Source organism: Aedes albopictus, chromosome 1 (assembly GCF_035046485.1).
Source record: "Aedes albopictus strain Foshan chromosome 1, AalbF5, whole genome shotgun sequence".
In the NCBI taxonomy this organism is placed as follows: Eukaryota; Metazoa; Arthropoda; class Insecta; order Diptera; family Culicidae; genus Aedes; species Aedes albopictus.
Genome location: NC_085136.1, coordinates 121,795,147 through 121,814,511, shown reverse-complemented (window position 1 = coordinate 121,814,511; position 19,365 = coordinate 121,795,147).

Here is a 19,365-nt window from a genome sequence, read left to right as displayed (position 1 = left end):
CTGTCAACTTATTAACTTGGAACCTCTCAGTGCTAGACGCAATGTGGCCAAAGTCTGCTTTGTAGAAGATCTTCTGCAAGGCAACATAGACTGCCCTGATCTTCTAGGAATGCTGCATATAAACACACGCCGCCGTAGTCTAAGATCTCACCCGTTTCTCAATCTTCCACCTGCAAACACCAATTACAGCCTACATGAGCCGGTTCGTGATATGTCCCGTTTGTTCAATACTTGTTATTTTGTATTTGATTTTAATGTGTCACGTTTAGTAAATAAGCGTAGCTTTAAGCGTATCTTCTGTTAAATTTAGTTGTAATAATGTATCTTTCGTTTTTTCATGTCATTGGGGTAAACATTTTATCTGTTGACTTTATGTGTAAATAAATAAATTCGGATAAGATAGATCGATGCCGTCTTTAGCCAACTTTTTCAGCACACTAAGAACTGTCCAAAAATTGGGTCTTTTGTTCAGGATTAGGACTTCTGTTATTATGCTTCTGGTCACTTCCGGATGTGCCGGAAAAGGTTCAGATAAGGACTCAAATGATTGCATTTATCCCAGTCAGAATTTTGAGAGAAGTAATCCCTTACTTACTTACCGATCAGGCTAAGGCCGGGGTGGCTTCTGCTGTACATAGTAGCCGTCTCCTTTCCACTCGGTCCATGGCTGTTTGTCTCCAGTTCCGCACTCTGCGTAGGGTCCGCAGATCGTCCTCCACTTGGTCGACCCACCTAGCTCGCTGCACTCCACGTCGTCTTGTACCGGTTGGAAGACTCTCGAGAACCATTTTAGTCGGGTTGCTATCCGACATCCTGATGACGTGACCCGTCCACCGTAGCCTCCCGATTTTCGCAGTGTGGACGATGGTAGGTACTCTCAGCAGCTGATGCGGCTCGTGGTTCATTCGCTTTCTCCAAGTCCCGTCTTCCCGTCTCTCTGAAGCAATGCCCAATGCCTTCTTGGTGATTCCGGAGAGACGAAGGGTTTGCGACCAAAGGAATGTGTTTTAGTGGGTCGAGGATAGAGTAGTCCTGACTTTTACTTTTGTTGTAGAAGACAGCCTAAACCCCACACTACCCTAACCTTCCTGTTAGGGTGTTTGTTGAGCAGATTTTTCCCCCTATGGTTTAGAAGAAAAAAAAAAAGTCCCGTCTTCCATCTGCACTCCGCCGTAGATGGTACGCAACACCTTCCGTTCGAAAACTCCAAGGGCGCGTTGATCCTCTGCACGTAGGGTCCACCTTTCGTGCCCATAGAGGACGACCTGTCTAATCAGCGTTTTGTAGATAGTTAACTTCGTGTTGCGGCGAACTTTATTCGATCGTAGAGTTCTGCGGAGTCCAAAGTAAGAACGATTTCCTGCCACAATGCGCCTCTGATTTTCTCTGCTGGTGTCGTTGTCGACGATCACCAGTATACGAATTCTTCAACCGCATTGATTTCATCATCTTCTTCTTCTTCTTTATGGCTCGACGTTCCCACTGGAACTTGGCCTGCCTCTCTTCAACTTAGTGTTCTTTGTGCATTTCCAAAGTTATTAATTGAAGGGCTTTTTTTGCCTGCCATTGCATGAATGTGTACATTGTGAGGCAAGGACAATGAAACACTCTGCCCAGGGAGTCGAGAATATTTTCCCGACTGGATCGAGAATCGAGCTCGCCGTCTCCGGATTGACGATCCATAGCCATAACCACTAGGCTAACTGGAGACCCGGGAATCCGGTAATCCGTATTCGTGCATAATCTGGCATAGCTGTTCTCGATCGATTGTATCATACGCCGATTTGTAATCGATGAACAAGTGATGTGTGGGCACGTTGTATTCGCGGCATTTCTGCAACACCTCGCAGATGGCGAACATCTGTTACGTTGTAGCGCGTTCACCCATGAATCCAGACGGATATTGCTCCACGAACTCTCTTGCAATCGGTGATAGACGGCGGCATAAAATTTGAGAGAGTATCTTGAAGGCAGCGCTCAGTAGTGTGAACGCGCGGTCGTTCCCGCAATCCAATTTGTCGCCCTTTTTGTAAATAAGACACACGATACCTTCCATCCATTCCTCCGGTAATACTTCCTCCTCCCAAATCTTGGTAATGACCCAATGAAGTGCTCTCACCAGTGCATCTCCACCGCATTTTAGAAGCTCGCTTGGTAGTTGATCTGCTCCAGCGATAAACCGGTCAACCTCCTCCTCAATCTCTTGCAGGTCAGGGGCTGGAAGTCTTTCGTCCTGTGCACATACTCCTAGACATGTTACCACGCAACCTTCGGTACTTGCAACGTCGCCATTGAGGTGCTCATCGTAATGCTACCGCTACCTCTCGGCAACCTCCCGCTCACTCGTGAGTATATTTCCGTAATTATCTCGGCACATGTCGGCTTGTGGCACAAAGCCTCTGCGCGAGCGGTTCAGTTTCTCGTAGAACTTTCGTGTGGACGCAGCACACAGCTGAGAAAAACGTTCTAGTTAGCCGTGCAAAATTTGTTTTTGTAAGGAGAACGAGCCTCTGGAGTCAACCTACTGATTTCTCTTTACCATTTCTTTCTAGCAGGCGCTAGACCAAGGTTGCTAAATAGTAATTCACCCTGCAGAACTACTTTGCTGAGAACTTCGATGTTTGCTTTCGTCAGATCCAATCTGACAAGTCCTGCGGCATGATGGATTAATTGATTGATTGATTTGTCTTTATTTCAGAGACTTTCAGCCCTTGACAAGTTCGTCTCTCGCTGGATTGATTGTTGGCAGCAGCAACTTACTTCACGAGATTCTCATGTTTCTTGAAACCTCTCCTAGCCTCTTGCACTTGAAGTAGTTCCTCGAAAAATCCTGGAATTTTTCGGGAATTCCTCCGGGAATTCTTTGGGAAGTTCTCCGGCAATTTCTTGGGAATTTCTTCAGAAGTTCCTCAGGAATTTCTTTACGATTTCCTCGAGAATTCCTCCGGGACTTTCTCGGGAATTTCTCCGGGAGTTCCTCCAGGATGTCCTAGTAAATTCCACCGGAAGTTCCCCAGAAATTCCTCTGGTAGTTCCACGGGAATGCCTCCAGGAGTTCTAGAGTTCTAGAGTTCATTGAGAATTTTTTCGGCAGTTTCTCGGAAATTTCAAAAGGAGTTCCTCGGTAAACTCTACGGGAGTTCCTCTGAAATTCCTCATGTTCCTCGGGAGTTCCTAGGGAATTCCTTCAGGAAATCCTCGGTAATTCTTCCGACACCTCCTCTCGACTTCCTCCAGGTTTACCTTGGATCGGTGTCGCAGACAGCGAGAGAAAGATGTGCTATCCGATCCTCAAAAATTCCACCGGGATATCCTTGCGATTTTCCCCAGTAGTTCTTCGGGAAATTCCTCCGGGAGTTACTTTGGTGGACTTCCGCCGGCAGTTCATTGAGAATTCCACCAGAGGTTCCTCCTTTCGGATGTTTCTGGAAGAATTCCCGAGGATCTATAAGAGAAATTCCTGAAGAACTTTTACACTCATCCGTTGATTGTGAGGCATATCCCTTAGCTCTCGACTATTTCACCGACCTAGAAGCTAGATGATATACATAAAACTGCTTCTAGGTAGGGATGGCATTTCGCACTGAAAATGTGCACAAATACCACGGTCCATACAAATTAAAAAAAAAAAATGTATGAACGAAAAACCCGTGGGGTGATGGTGTTCGGAATCTCCCAAAAAATGTCTACGTGGTTTATGTACAGCTCCTTAGCTGCACTGACGTAGTGGTTTTCTCCGTTGCCATGGTTTCCCATGCCCATATTCTTCGCGTCATTTAGGAGCTCATCGAAGTGATGCTTCCACCTTTCAAACACCTCACATCCATCCGTCAAGAGTACGCAGCCCATATCTCTGCATATTTCGGCTGGCGGCACAAAGCCACTGCGGAATGCGTTGAACTTCTGGTAGAACTTCCGTGTTTCTTGAGAACGGCACAGCAGTTCCATTTCTTCGCACTCCGTTTCTTTCAGGCACTTCTACCTACTCCCAAAAGAGGTGGGTCTGCTGTTTCCGCTGTTTTGAATTCGCCCTTCCAAAAGCATACACCCATGTATTCCAACTGTGCTATTATGCTTTTATAATACAAAGACACTTCCTAGTTCAATTTCACATAATCTAACTGACTTTAATGGCTCAACAGTAAATTTATCGTCCCAAGGAAAGGGATCTTTTCTTCCAAAATGCTTGGGAAATCTATTTCAACCGCAACCTGCCTAATGTGGTCACGGAACATGTCTGATTAAGATTAGTTCCCAACCCGTTGAACCACGTTGTTACTACGTGACCTGACGCCCCGATAATCCATCAGTTTGTCTACCCTTGCTTGGGCACAAACATTCGTCCCCCTTCATAATCCACTCAATTTAATCCATTACGACCCTGGTTGGCAGCATTCAGCTGCCATTTTTTTTTCTGCCTTTCTTCCAGCTGTTTCGGGGTTGTGTCCCCACCACGAAAAGGTAGGAAACCCTCAATTTAAGGCCTAGATTGGAAACAGCCATTTATTTTAACACCGATAATTGAGTTGATCCTTTTCTTTCCTCCGTGGTGCGCCATCGCCGACTGTCGTCGTGCCGATCCCTACTGCAGCAACGTACCACTTTACTCATGACGAAGATAAAATTTTAACTAAAGGCACAGCTCGCACCCAAAAGAGGCGACAACGGCAACCGTTGTTGGGGGAGTTGGGGTCAAATGAACTATTGATTAAAATTGAATTCTTTTCATGTTTACCAAACTTCTTCTTATTCATGGTGTTTTCTTTTCTATTTTCTATGCTGAACAGATTGATTTTGATGAATATCCAGAAAAGATATGGGTTTTGAGCCTTAAATGTTTCTAGAGCTCGAAGAAATCCTCTTCATCTTTGTGAGTGCAGTAGTAACACAAAATGCACATTTCACCACTCTCCCCTCCGGACCGCACAATCCGTATACGGACCCTGCCAAAGTTATTAAATGGCCTGTCCCATAGATGGCAACTTTACGGGTGTCTTCTTCAGGTTTGTTCACCTTACCGCGGCCACCATACCACCACCATCGCCGCTTCCGACGCACACCCGGATGGGCGCTGCCGTGAGTTTCCCCTCACGATTTCTTCATTATTCAGCATGAAATAATGTAAAATCGGATCGGATAGCACATCTTTCCCGCGCTGTCTGGGACACCGTAGCCGGGGTCCCGGACCCAGACCCGGCCAGCCTACCAGCCCGAAGAACTTCGCCACATTATTTATTCAACCCGATTCGGGAGAGGGGGGCCACGCGCTTAGGTTTGGATGTGTCTCCTAAGCATGACCGAAAGGTTCGATTCGGTGGTGCGGTGGAAGAATCTGCTTTGCCAGCGGATCTGGTACCGAGCACCCGGCCGGTCCTGGATTTGGTCCTCGCCGTCGTCGGTCAATGATGGCTCTTGAAAAAGAAAATGGCATCGTCGGTCGGTCGGTCGGTAATACCATGAATGGAGATTGATGGGCCATATGTCGGGGCGATTTGATTGAAAATGTGAGCTGTGTTTAAAGTATGGGGTTTGCTCTTTTGGGATATATTTTAAAGGATTTTAAGGGAAGAGGGAATGAGACTGGGATGAAGAAAATGATAAAAAAAAATGTAACATATCACAACTAAGAGCCTTTCATATTTTGAAGACGAATTGTTCGTGGTAGCGTGACAAATGTAACGAGCTACCCAATATATTATGATTGAGGTATTTTGGAAAGAAAGGCGGTTTAGAATTTTATAAAAAGGATGGTACTTGCAACAAGTCTAGGTTATCTTTAATAAAGCGTAGCCCTGCAAGAGGCGTGTTGGACAGGATCCATGGATCGAACGTTAAGAGATCACCAGAGCTACTGCAACACATGCGAGCGGATAACAGCTTTCATCGTGCTGGACGATGTGCAGAGGCACGTGATCGATTGGTGGCCCACCGACGAAGAATGTGCAGGTCGAGGATCAAGGGTCGATTCTGCTGCATCAGCTTAATCAATTATAGAAGACCTTAACGCTCAGATGGGTCAGGAGGAGGAATTCAGACCGCCGAAAAATCAGCACCCATCATCTGACGAACGAACACGTCCTACGACTTATTGGTTTCGCCGCCTTCAAGAATATAGCCATGTGTAGCAATTTCTTCCAGAACAGCCTCCCAAGCAACACACATGTTATACAAAAGTTACGACAGCGCAAGTTTTGGTTGTATAGAAGTTTATTTTACGTTATTTCAACACAATGTTGGAATTACGTAAAATAAACTTCTATATAACCAAAACTTGCGCTGTCGTAACTCTATTATAACATGTGTGTTGCTTGGGCTTCCTTATCGTTACAACTGAAGATCACCACAGCAGATGGTATCGGAAACCGACCACGTTCTGATTGATATACGGTGATTCTTCGACATTATCGACGTCAGGACCTATCGTGGCGCTAACATTGACTCTGACCATTACCTGCACCAGAAGCTTTTCGTCATCAACAATGTACGGTACCGGCGACCACCACGGTACAACCTACAGCGACCGAAGTAACCGTAGTCGCATCGCCATACGCTCAGAATCTCGAGGCAGCGCCAGCGTTGCCAGACAAGAGCGAGCTCGATGTGACAGTAAAAGCAGCCATAATCGACGCAGCCGAGAGCACCATCGGGAACGTGCCTTTTTTTAAATAGGTCGTTCGTTCGAGTTGTACTAAAACAGCGGTTATTGTTGATTCGACTTTAGATACTTCCAAAGAGATCTGCTTCAATGATCTACTAAAACATCAAAAGATGTAGATACTAACGTTACATTTTATTTTTTTTAGTTTAATGTACTTCTTATACACACTGATTTTTTTTTCGATATTTTAAACGTAATGTTTCTATTTGTTTTGACCATTTATTTTTATTTTAACAAAATATTCATACTAATTATGAGTGACGGAATGCGAAAAATATGGCGGGCATCATCGCGCTGCAGGCACTTTGAAATGAATCCTGGTTCTTTCAGTTGTATTACTATCTACAGCCTTCGAGGTTTCAACCTTTCAATCTTCTTCCTTTAAACATTTTGTCTTAGTCATTCTTTTGATTTCGAACTTTTGACCACTTGCATTTTCGGCCTTTTGTCCTAGTTATTTTTTTATTTCGACCATTCGACCTTTTGACCAATTGTATTTTCGACCTTTTGATCCTTAGATTTTTGGACCCTTCCACCTTTTGTCCTTTCGACCTTTTGACAATCGACCTTATGACCATCGACCTTTTGACCTTCGATCTTTCGTCATAGAACCGGTTTTAGGACAGAAGGTCGAAGAACAAATGCTCGAAGGACAAAAGGTCGAATGTACAAAAGGTCATAGGGACAAATGGTCGAATGGACAAAAGGTCGAGTATGAAAAAAGGTCGCATGTGACAAAAAGTTGATTGAGCAAAAAAATTAGTAGACCAATTTACAAGCTGGTGTGTCTCACTTACAATAAAAAAAATTTAATAAGTCTTTGTTGTTTCTCATTCAGAGAAACATTATAGTGCTGTTAAAGAAAGCTAAATCCATATGCATATATAACCACTAATATTTTATAGGAAATTTTCCCTACTTTTATTTATGGGCTGTCTTCCAAGTTGCGTAGTACAGTGACCCCACACCGATGAATCACCTTAATTTGTGTACACTATTTATGAATCACCATGTTGATCAAATGGAGTGATCCATAAACTGTGGTCATTTTTGCCGATTCATAAATTGTGGGGTCACTGTATTAAATGGTAATTTAGTTGTTGAATTATTTTGTCGATTTTTTTTACAAAATTCTGATCACTTTTTCTTTCAATTTGTCTTTTGTCGATTTAACCTTTTGTCCTTTTCGACCCTTTGTCCCATTCAACCTTTTATCCTATTCGACCTTTTGTCCCATTCGACCTTTCGTCCATTTGACCATTTTTTTACGTGTTGGGGATAAAATGCCACTGCGACCATTAATTTGATCTTTTGTCCCTTCGACCTTTTGTCCATTCAACATTTAGTCCTTCGATTTTTTGTCCTTCGACCTTATGTCTTTCGACCTGTTGTCATAGATTCCTCCTCACTGCATCACAATCCTTATTCTCTATTCTTAGTCCATCAACTTTGAGGGGAGTTTCGAAACGGATTTTGTGGTGTGATGACGTGTTTGTGTGAAGTGAAAAAAAATAATGAAAAAATGAATTAAAAAGGAAAGATGACTAAAACACAAGTTCAGTTATTTATTCATTTATTTACATTGACTGAATCCTACACCTCACTGCTAATTTCTCACTTCTGAAACTGCTGCTAAATTTCTCTCTCCTCACTTTTCACTGATTCACATTCCTATGTCCATACTACATATTCATTTTGTATTCGTGAATTTCAACTTGACTTCGTCACACTTCTCACTTTTCAATGCTCACTCCTCCATGCTTATTTAAAACTCCTGAGTCCTCACTCTTCACTGCTCACTTCTCATTACTTATTCTTCATTCCGATACTGGGCACGTCAGGCTGAAGTACGGTAGGTCAAAATACGTATGGCCGAAGTACGTTAGCTCACTCGCTCACCCGTCCGATCACTTACCAACTCACTCATTCATTAGCGTTCGACACAACTTATTACAAGACTCACTGCATAACTCACTTCCTCAATAACTCCCTTGAAAATGCGCCTATGTGGGAAGAGAGAAACTGAAGTTCGCAATGATTGTTCCGCCCTTCTCACATGTTGGTATAAATATACATAACATTCTCAGCCATCACGAAGTCATATAAGATGTAGAATTGTAGACTAGGATGCTAAAGTGGAGGCCATATGCGTACTTGCTTCCATTTAACTACGAGTAAAGTGTACGCATATCGCCTCCACTTCAGCATCCTATTCAACAGCATATGCGATCGTTTGATATCATAACTAATTTTGCTTTCGGAATGTTATCAACAACAAAAATATCAAAATTTGTTATTGAAACATTTCCAAAATTCACTGTTATGAAGTTGTTATTGACACTAACAAAACATGTTATTGAATTGATTTTCCAGGAACAAATGTTTGTTATGTGACTTGTTATTTTGCCGCTTATGACAGACAAGTTTATAACTCAAAATGTTATGTTAATAACATAAAAATTACTAATTCCATTATGCAGTTATTTTGCCAAAATAACGCAATTTGTTATGCTGTTGTTATTCCCTTCTGCTCGGGCTTACTAAGTACAAACTCTTCAACTCACTATCTCATTACTCACTTATTCACTAATTTATAAGCTCACTCATTTTATCCCTTTCACCAACTTATAAATTCCCATATTGGCTCACCTACTGGGAGTACCTTGTGTTGTTCCTTGTTGCAATACCATCGTTGCTGTGTAAGAAAAGTTTTCCAGCACAATCGATTGCGGTCACACTAAAACAGAAACAACGAAAGCGCGGATTTTAGTATTGTATTGTTTCTTGTTAATTAATCAACATTCTATGTCTTCTAATTTTCAAGTTTTCCACTATTGAAACTGATTCATTCAACTGGAAAGCAAGATCAGTTACAGTAGTAATGCTAACGTGAAAGAAGAACAACATTCAATGATAAATGACAACTTACCTTCACGGTAAACAGTGGATTCGTACATTTGGCAACCCGATCCACCCGTTGCTATTACTTTCTGTTCGTTTTCGATCTGAATACTAAGCAAAAAACAAGTGAAAGATAAAACGTGATCGTATAGTCTTTAAAACCATTGTTACGTCCTGCATTGCTTCCATTTATTCCATTCGGTTGCCCGAGACCAACGATTTGCAAGGATTTCTCTAGTAGTTCCTCGAAAGATTCCTCCATGATTTTCTTTTCGGATTCCTACAGGAATTTCCTTCAGGGATTGCTTTAACAGTTTCATCAAAGCTTTCTCCTTCAAAATTCATTTTGGAATTGCTAGAGTGATTTCTCCAGGAACTCCTACAGGAATTTCTTCTCAAATTCATTCAGGAACTGCTCTAGGGAATTCTCCAGGAACTTCTTCAGAGACTCTTCCAGGAATTTCTTCAGAGATTTCTCTAGAGATTTTTTCATGGATTTCCCCAGGAACTTTTCAGTAATTCTCACAGACAATGCTCTTAGCATTCCTTGTGGTATTTCTCCTGCATTTTTGGAGTGGTCTATTTAGGAACTTCTTCAGGGATTTCTTATCAGATTCTTTCAAGGGTTTCTCCAAGGATTACTTCAGGGATTATGTCAGGAACTCTTCGTGGATTTCTGCAGGAGCTTTTTTGAAGACTTCTTCTGGAATTCCTCCAGTAATTTCTTGAAGAGATTTTCAAGAAATATTTCAAGAATTTCTCCTAGAATTCTTCGAAGGATTTTACCAGGAGTTCCATCAGATTTTTTTGTTAATTTTTTGAAATACTCCTCAAGGAACTTCTTCTGGGATTTCCCCAGGAATTTCTTCAAGGATTCATGGGAATGTTACAAGGGTTTAAGGAATTACTTCGGAAATTTCTTCTTGGAATACTTCAGATTTTTTTCCTAGGAGTCTCCTGTAATCGCTGGAGAAATTTTGCCAGAAACTCCATCAGGGATTCCTCCAAGAACTTCTTCAGAAATTTCTTCAGATATTATTTCTGAAGTTCTTCTGAAATTCTCCCTGGAATTTCTTCAGCGATTTTTCCTGAAATTGCTGGAGAGATTCCGCAAAGAATTCCTTCAAAGATTTCTCCACGAACTTCTTCGGAGATTTTTCTTGGAATTCCTTCAGGAAATGTTCCAGGAATTCCTTTTGGGATTTCTCCAAAAAATCCTTCCGGTATTTCTCCAGAAACTAATCCATGGATTATTCCACGCCATCCTGCTGGACTTCTTCCATGAACTTTTATCAACTGAAATCTTTCAGGGGTTTGTTTTGGAGTTCAATCAGAGATTCCACTAGATGTTTTTCAGGGATTCCGCTATAAATACCTTCAGCGATTTTTCTCTGGTATGGTTTGAAGAATTTCTCTTGGAATTGCTGGTGAGATTTTTCCATGTTTTTTTAAGGACTCCTCCAGATAATTTCCAGGAACGCCTTCTTGGTTTCGTATAGGAACCCTTTCAAGGATTCCTCCAGGAATACTACTTGATATTAGTCAGCAAATTCGTTAGGAATTCATTCAGGCGTTCCTTCAAGGATTCTTTTGGGAACTCCTTCAGGGACCCATCCGGAAACTCTTTCAAGGAATCCTTAAAGAACTTATTCCAGGAACTGCTTCACGGATTCTTTTAGCATTTTTTTCTAGGAAATCCTTAACGTTCCCTCATGAAGTTCATCCAGGATTCTATCAGATATTTATTCTGTGATTTCTCTAGGCGTTCCATCAGAAATTTTTCTAGGAGTTCCTTCTATGATGTCTACAGATGTTTTTACAGTGATTCCTCAAGAAGCTGTACTAGGGATTCCCTCAGGAATTCCTTCAGGGATTCCTCCAAGAGTTTCTTCAGGAGAATTTTTAGGGATTCTTGCAGGAGACCCGTCAGGGAAGGCAAAACTGCAAATAAAATAAACCAATAAACAATGTAGGGTTTCCCTTCTTTTTTAGAAGCAACAAAAACTAATCTGCGTTACTGTCTCGCCAAGTTAACCACCAAATAAAAACTAAGGATCTATTCTTTCATTTGATGCTAAGAGCGATTTTTTTATTGGGCATTATTTTCCCACATAAATGTTGGGTGAAAACTACCTAAAAAGAGAGGTATTTCTCGAAAATTTGCTCTAGAAATCACAAAAAATAAAAAATAAAATGTTATAGACTCCGGATAGAACATTTCCATCTTGGCATCAAAGAAATAAGAAAATCTTAGCATTCATTTGGTGGATAATATTGTTTATCAAAGCCACCGTGGTTGCAGGATAAACATGGGTGCAATTGTGATAGTCCAAGAAATTCTGGAAGATTACCAAAGTAGCTGTAAACAAACCCAGACCATAATCTACTGGAGAAACAAGTCTTCAGACCGAAACGATAGGAGTTTTTCAATGCCATTCTACTGATTGTACGAATTCCACATGAAAAATTGCAATATGAGAAATAAGTAAATCCTCTGGGTCGACGCCAACGCTCTTGGCACTCCTTGCCCATCACAGAAGAGTTCCCTTATAAAATCTCACAAAAACAGAATTCCGTTGTAAATGAATCCTTTCGCAAGAATTCCAGCGACGACGCCGAGATAGCCAACACAAAAATATGCATTGTTTATAACGTAGCAAAAATTTGGAAATTTCGCGCTCCAGTTCTTGGCAGCAAGCGAAAGTAACAAATTTGTTAGCGATGACTTTTTTCAACGGCTTCAGAAACGGTCCCACACCACAGCCAGTAGAACCAGGGCAATTTATTAGCTAGAAACAGGCTCGGTGGCTCGGGGGCGGAAACGGGACAGTAGTGCAGTGTTGTTCTATTTCCGCGCGTGGAAAAAATAAAGCCCAACCAACAGACATTCCTACACATTCATACACAGACACATGTGGGGGAAAATTTATGAATGCTATAAAAATTTCAGCCAGTTTCTTTTTATCGCTAAATCGTCGCAGACAACTTTCTGGCTGCGAATGGTCTCTCTCTCTCTTGTTTCGTACATTTTTCCTGTGCAAAACTGTGTGCTTGTACCTAACAGTTAGGGGAAAGTGTTATGAATAGCATCGACACAGCTTTGTTCTCTATAAGAACATCTGTAGGCGCAGTGACGCAGACGATTTGTCGTGGGCGAGCGGTTGCATCATCATTTTTCTTTAAATAGATCTTCAATTTGACGTGGTAAGAGTCAAATTTCCCTTAAAAGTCACCATGGCTAAATGATTCGTTCTTTCGTTTCCATCCCTACTTTTCCCAACGGAGAGGATGGGGCAGCAAGAACTCCACACAGCACAAGTTTTCCAAGAGCCGTGCTCCGATGGTGTCATTCCGCTGCTTCTAGGCCAGTACTAACTGTGAAATTACGACAACGAGCAAGCACGACGCCGCCACACCATCGAACCAAGCCGGGGAGTGCCGAGATTCAATTTAATCTCATAATTATCACATATTTCGAGGCCAGTTTACTGTCGGCTCTCGTTTGTCGCTCTTCCGATTCCGGGGCCACTAATATCCTTGTGTTTTTCCCTACTCTGTGGGCAGAAGCGAAGAGCTTTCCTAGGGTAGGTTGGAGGTTGGAGGGAAATCTATTATCGCTGGGGACCATGTACGTGCCCGCCTCCAAGTTTGGGCAGCGGCGATGGTAGAAGGCATGACCGAACATAAAGTAGGAAAGTGACTTTTCGGCAAGGGCATTGTGAGATGCTGAAAAATTCACTGCATGGCGGGCGGACCATGTCTCGAGGATGGTGGGAAAAGGTGAGGTTTTGTTCACGTTTCCGATCTAAAATCTTCGATAGCAAGAATCGGAAGTAAACATTGTCGTAAATAAGCATCGAATTGTTTGGTACTACAGATCGTAATGAAACATGATTTCTTTGTCAACTGTTTTCTACAACTCTGTATAGAGTAAGGTGGGGCAAAAGTTCGACCTTAGTTGAAAATTCAACTTTTTTTCAAGAAATCGAAGCAGATTAAAATAAATAAATACCGTGTGGTGATTCTACCATCCATGAGCTAAAAATTTGCTGAACAAAGTTATGCCAAATGTCTTTTCAATTTTGAGTTACAACACTTTTTGTATGTGCGCCCACCACTGGGGCAAAAGTTCGAATCTAGTGTTTGTGGAATTTTGCTAACCGTAGCACACTATTTTGACACTTAGGTAATAGGAAAACCTAAAACCAATCAATATTTTATGTTCGAACTGAAATACACTTTAAAGTTCGATCTGGATTTTACCCAAATCAGGGTTAAATTTACTACACCAAATATTAGTAGTTTTCCGCCAAATTAAGATTAAACATTTTTTTTCAACTTTGATCGAATTTTCTCACTAATTCCATCATTTTTAGAGATAATATGTACATTTTGAAAAATTTTAGGTTTTTACCTAAAGTTGCTACATGACTCGAACTCTTGCCCCACAATTCGAACTTTTGCCCCCCTATGTGTCAAATATGACTTCCAAATCTTTTTTGCAAAAAGTTATACATGCTTAAGCATCTTCAAAATATACCTAGTTACGCCCCAAAATAAAATATCGTATTCGATTTCATTACAATTCCATTCCATGCGTTGGAAGGACCATCGCATATTACAATTTTTTAATCATAAACCAACATTTTGTCATAACTTTTCGAAGTATTGATCAATTTTCATAATTTTTAGAGTGAAAGACTCTTTTTCAAAAAGAATTCGAACAACCTTGTCACCCGAAAGAAATAATTTGAATTGAGCTCAAAAAATCCAAAAGAAACTCTTGCCCCACTCGAACTTTTGCCCCACTTTACTCTACGGTGTCAGGTCATTCGGCAGAAGAAATTTCTTTATTCCGGAATGCATGCAGCGATTCCTTCAGTAACATATAAGCTAAGAATTCCTCCAAAAGTTTCTCCAAGTGTTTCTGAGAAATACAGGGGATGGCCAAAATGTTTGGGATAGACAACTTTTTTTTCTCTCATAAAAAAGTTCAGCATGCTATAACTTTTCATAGAGCGCATAAAAAAATCTCAAATTTTGACTGTTTGTCAACCTATTATATGTGCATCATTGGTACAAGTTTGGGCTTGATTGATTAATATTTCGCAAAGTTAGAACCGTTCGGGTAAAACACCTTTTTTTAGACAACGCATTTTTGAGCTGTCATGTCTCGGAAACCAGTAAACCGAATTGAATGAAATTTTGAACGTAAACTAACAATATGTAAATGCTTCACAAACTATTAAAACATAGATACTTTTTGAACGTTGAAAAAAGTTATCATGGATTGACACTTTTTGGACTTTTCTCGAAAAAATGTAATTTTTTTACATTAATGTGAATAAATTTTAGTGTTGATATCCAAAGATTTTCCACTTCTGTTCTCAAATTATCTCTAATCAGATATATTAGAGCCTATTTAGATTGAAGGAAGAACACATTTAATAATTTTTGTGTGGTATTGTAAATATTACTTATTTTCCTCTATATGGGTAAAAATTTCAACCCGATATAACTTTATTCGTCGTGAGAAAATATTACATTCTATAACGTCGTATTGAGTATCAATATATTGTTGATAAACGCTAAAAAATTCATTCAATTCGGTTCACTGGTTTCCGAGTTATGACAGCTCAAAAATGAGTTGTCTTAAAAATAGTGTTTTACGCGAACGGTTCTAACTTCGCAAAAAATTAATCAATTGAAGCGGTTCAAACTTTGGACCCCTTCGAATTATCTCCCCTCACTAAACTCCGTTCCAACTTTCTAGTATCTCTATTAATCGCTTCGTAATCACGCGGCGAAGTAAAAATCCCGACCGGTCACTTACCCGAATAAGTGTAGACTGTCTCATCGTATCCTCTCCTCATCCATCTTCGGTAAGTATAGTAGGGTGGTCCGTTACAACTCCCCCTTCCAGCGAAAACTAGGAATGGCACATTCTGCAGTTCCGCGATTTCGTATTCTTTGCCACTCCTAGTCTATTCCTCATACGTTTCTTACTGGGATGACCCCGAAGGGCCGAAGTACGGTTTCATTGAGCTCACATGAAACCGTCCCCTCTCCTTTCCATGTTGTGGGTGGGATAATACGTAGATATCATCCTGACAAATCTTTGCCACCTTGTATGGTCCCTCGTAAATCATGAAGAACTTTTTAATCTCCCCTTCTGATTCAGAGGACACCGGGTTGGCCCGAAGAAGTACCAATTCCCCAACATTGAACACCTTCGTACGGGTTGGTGCCTTGCTATTCCGTGCATCGGCCTTTTTCTTCATAGTTGCTCTTACTGCTTCCAAATTTATGTTCTCGGCTTCTTCGGGTGGATATTTGATTTGACTTCGAAGAATATCTGTTGGTTTTACTCCAAACTGTAGCTCATACGGTGAACAATTTGTTGACTCGTGACAAACGGCATTCAGTAATTCTGCGAACTTCCCTATCTTATTTGCCCAGGTCTTATGGTTGCCTTGACAGTATGTACGACATAATCGGGAAATCTCACGCATCACCCGTTCAACCGGGTTTGCCTGTGGATGGCGCACACAGGTATGGATTAACCTAATCCCTTGTAGCTTACAGTTTTCGGTCCAAACTTTCGATGTAAACTGCGTACCTTGATCGCAGAGCAGTGCTTCAGGTTTTCCGTGGTCTTTGATGTATCTTTCAATGCGGCGCCAGAGTACATGCGATGTAGGTTTCCTTAAACTGCATAGGGTTACAAACTTGGTGAATACGTCCAGTATTACGAAGATATACTTGACGCCAGCGGAACCCGTAGGTAGCGGCCCATATAAATCCAAAGAAAGAATTTGGTTCTTTTCTCTAGGAAGAATGCTTCTACATTTTCCTACTAGTTTGAAGTTTTGGTTCTTCCTTCAGGATAGCGTGACAGCACGTCGGCGATGGTATTTGTTGCACCCTTAACATGTTCGATCTCGAAATCGTATTGTTGCAGGAACAGTATCCATCGAGTCAGCCGCCCGTTGAGCAGTTTACATTGTTTCAAAAAAATAAGCGCCTTGTGATCGGTGATTATTTTGATTGGCCGCCCTAATAAGTACTGTCGCCATTTATCTAATGCCCATATAATGGCCAAAGCTTCTAATTCGGTTACTGTGTAGTTCACTTCGGCAGGTTTGAGGACCCGGCTGGCATATGATACTACTCGATTATTCCCTGAACAGTCCTTTTGAAACAAGACCGCTCCAACTCCTCTGACAGAACTATCAGTTTGTACGTGGAACTGCCGAGTAAAATCTGGGTGGTGCAACATGGTATGTTCTAGGAACGAGTCTTTCAACTCCTGGAAAGCTCGAACTTGGTTTGCACCCCAAATCCAAGTTCTATTACTCTGAAGCAGGTCGTAAAGAGGTCTGGCTTTCACAGCAAAACTTGGAACAAATCGAGCGACGTAGCTGGCCAGACCCATGAAGCTGCGTAGATCTTGTACGGAAGTTGGAACCGGAAAATTTCTGATCGCAGCAGTTTTAGAAGGGTCGATGGAAATACCATCTCTACCTATGAGGTGCCCCAAAAAGTCCACTTGTTCTTGGAAAAACGTCGATTTAGAAATGCTCACCTTGAGACCCGCCTCCCTCATTCGTGAAAAGAGGTTTCTGAGATGATCGATATGCTCCGCGAAAGTGTTGGAATGGACCAACAAATCATCTATGTACTTCTCGACAAACTCGAGTATTTCGGGACCTAAGATGAGGTCCATGGCTCTAGAAAAACTGGCAACCGCTGTGTTCAGTCCAAACGGTAAGACGTTAAACACGTATGTTCTAGAGTTGTGCATGAATCCAGTATATTTACAATGTTCTTGTTTAATTGGAATTTGCCAGTATGATGCTGTCAAATCAATTGTAGAAAAGTATCTGGATCCATTAAACTTCTGCAAAATCTCATGGATATTGGCCGGTTTTTCATGATCTTTTACCAACACCTTGTTAAGCCTACGGGCATCTAAGCACACTCTAACATCACCGTTTCTCTTAATTGTGGTGACTAGCGGGTTCACGTAGGGAGTGGGGCTTCTAGAGATTACACCCCATTCCTCCATTAATCGTAATTTTTCATCAACCTTGCTGATTCGCGAATAGGGTATGGGGTACTGCTTCTGATTGAAAGGCGCTTCATTTGTCACCAAAATTTCGTGGTAGTACTCGGTGGTGAAACCAGGTTGTTGGTCAGAGAAAATATCCTCGAACTCCTTCTGTAATTCTCTCCAGGTCTGCTCCTCATATTCCGTAAGAAGTAGGGGACTGGGCCGCTGGTCATTTCCTTCCGGTTTTTTATCTTCCTCGGTCTCGAAGTTTACCATGCTTTCACATAGCAGGACATTTTCAATACAGCGCGACGTTTTCCCCTCCACACTAAAGTCCACCCACATCTCGGTGTCCTCGTGCAACAAACGTATCTTCTTTTCATCTTGATGAATCCAAACAGCATACTGGTCTTGAAAATCTTCTCCGAGGATCATGGAGTTGATAAGCTCTCTAACGACGACGAAAGGGACGTCAAATGATCGTTGCCCAATACGTATCTCCAGTAGCACCTGCAGATTGACATTTTTGCTCTTCTTTCCAAATGCTCCACGTAAGGAAATAGCTTTCATCGGCAACTCTGGCATAGAAATCTTGGCTTCTTTCAACCGGTCGTAGAGATCCGAAGAAATGCAAGAGAGCTCACATCCACTGTCAACAAGGGCGTCGACTTGTAGACCTGCCAGCTCTACAGTAATGTACGAGGATCGCTTAATTTTTCCAGTATTTTCCGGCATTGACTCCTCTTCGAGTTCTAGGAGCTGTTCGCGACCCACAAACACTGTCAACACTGCTGGGTCTATTCCTTCGCACGATTCATCTTCTTCCACAACGGCCATCCTAACGTTATTTGTACCCGTAATTCCTCCTACATTCGCATTAGGTGTTCCTCTCGAATTTCTTACAGGTATTCCTTCTCTACTCCACCAACTTGGTGGATTCATACCGTCTCTAGCATTTCCATTGTTGTATCGTAAAGATCCGTTGATAAATCGATCCTCTGCTTGCAAGATATTATAACCAGAGCCAATGTCCATACATGATCCTAGCAAATGTTGAACATTTCTTGGAAAGTGACGTGATAAAAATTGGATCAGTTCTCTTTCCGTAGGCGGTGGGGTTAAATACCGGGCTTTAGCAACGATTCCCAAAAAATATTCAGCCATAAGCGATCCATTTCTTGGTACATAATTTCCCCGAACGATTTCTTCGGATACTTGACGCTGTGCTGTTTGACCCCAAAAGTTCTCCTTGAAGTGATGCACGAACGCAGCATAATCTTGGAACAGGTACTCAAATCCACGTGCCCACACCTTAGCTTCTCCTGTTAAACAGGACAATGCTACTGGAAGTTTCTCAAATTCTGCTAACCCTTGATGGTAACAAAAGCGATCAAGTTCGGTGAGAAACTCAATCGGATGACGCTCGTCGTTTTCGCCCCGAAACGTTGGTCTCGGGAACAATCCATTTCGGGAAGTTTGTCCATCATTAATCGTTGAAGGCGCCATTCCGACCGTCACGGTATGATGTAGAGGTCCTATTCCATGAGGGCGAGGTATTTGTTGGAAGCCACTCGATGGGAGGCCTGTAACTACAGTTGGTGTGTTACCACCTGGCCATCCCGAACTCATTCCTAGCCCACCGAATGAAATACCTGGCGCAGGCCCTGCAAATCTACCAGATGATGTCCCGATCGGATTATAAACGGTGTATGTTGGATCCCCGAAAGCAGTACTGTAAGCCTGAGGCGCCCTT